We start from the raw sequence: 1,399 nt of genomic DNA on the forward strand, positions 1-1,399 counted from the left end.
GCGGGGGGGGGATATTTGGCAATGTCTTTTTAGGTGGATTGGTACTTACACGGTACTTCACACGACCCATTTTAAGAAGCCAGCTGACCACCTGTTTACCCCAGGATGGGCGGGCCCATAGCACCGAGTGGGATATACTTACATAGCTAACTGGGCCCAGGTGTTTGCTGCTTTGCAGTGTAGCTCTTTTTTTATTTATTTTTTAGTTATTCTAGTTCTTTTAATGAATTAGTAAACCATGATTTGTTCATTAATGTTTCTTTCTCTTTTTTTGCAGTTTATAGCATTTTATTTATTTTATTTGTTTTAAATTTTGTTTTATTGCTTAACATATTACAAAGAGTAGTACATATGTCTCCTTTTTATTTTCCGAAAAACTTGTATGCATGCATATAAGCATAACCAACGGACACAAGACACTGGGGGGTAGGGGAGGCCGGGGGAAGGCTAAGGGGGAAAATAAAAATGCAGTGTAGCTCTTAACAAGCACGTGCCGTGGGCTCTCAGCCACCTGTGTTAGCCCGGCCCCCTGGCTATATACGGCCCCAGGGCATTGTGGGTTCCCCGGGCTACGGCCTGGCTGCCTCCCAGGACGTCCTGCCGGTAAGTCCCCTTAAGAAACTTGTGTCATCCTGAGTTGCTGTCCCTTCTGGTCTCCTGGCCCCGGGAAATTTCCCCAGCGTGTCTGGGAAAACTGGTTGTCACAACTAGGGAGATGCTACAGTCGTTTAGTGAGTAGAGGCCGGGGATGCGGCCCCAAACCCCCGTGTCCAGGGCAGCCCCACGCGGAGTATCCAGCCGCCGAGGCCAGTGATGCCGAGGGTGGGAACCCGTGATCCGGAGAAAAGGAGACACGGGTGCCCCAGTGGCCCCCCCTGTGTCATGGGAAACGGGTGCTTTGCGAGCCAGCATTTTCGCACCGAGTTGAAATTGCCGGGTGCGCGGTAGCATTGAAATTGGCAACTTTCAAATACAGTCGTTTTAAGGTAGACACGCTAAGGCTCAAACCTGGAGGAAAAACAAGCAAGCGGGCGGGAAGTCAGGCAGCACGGAAATCTAGGGGAGCTGCGAGGACTGCGCGCAGGTGGCTCCACTCCAGCTGGTCGAGTCCAATAGCGCATAGCGAGTTCAACGGAGGCAAAGGCCTTCGGAAGGTACCACTGGATTCCCCGTGCAATGTCACTTCCATTCTAACCGCGCTGGCTTGTCCTGATTCCTAGGGGTCAGTGGTAGACTATCAGAAATCTTGTTTCTTGGCTCATCCATTTATGTGCTTCATGCCAAACCTGATTGCTTCTTTTTTTTAAAAAAATTTTAATTGATTTTACAGAGAGGAAGGGAGAGCGATAGAGAGATAGAAACATCAATGAGAGAGAAACATCAGCTGCCTCCTACACAG

The 1,399-nt window shown here is 49.4% G+C and overlaps 1 protein-coding gene across 1 annotated transcript in view; it reads left to right on the forward strand.

The window, feature by feature from the left end:
• FRMPD4 (FERM and PDZ domain containing 4) overlaps window positions 1–1,399 on the forward strand; it is a 616,060-nt gene that overhangs the window by 12,037 nt on the left and 602,624 nt on the right. The window lies entirely within an intron of this gene.

The sequence above is a fragment of the Myotis brandtii genome, unplaced genomic scaffold (genome assembly GCF_000412655.1).
Source record: "Myotis brandtii unplaced genomic scaffold, ASM41265v1 scaffold655, whole genome shotgun sequence".
Taxonomy (NCBI): domain Eukaryota; kingdom Metazoa; phylum Chordata; class Mammalia; order Chiroptera; family Vespertilionidae; genus Myotis; species Myotis brandtii.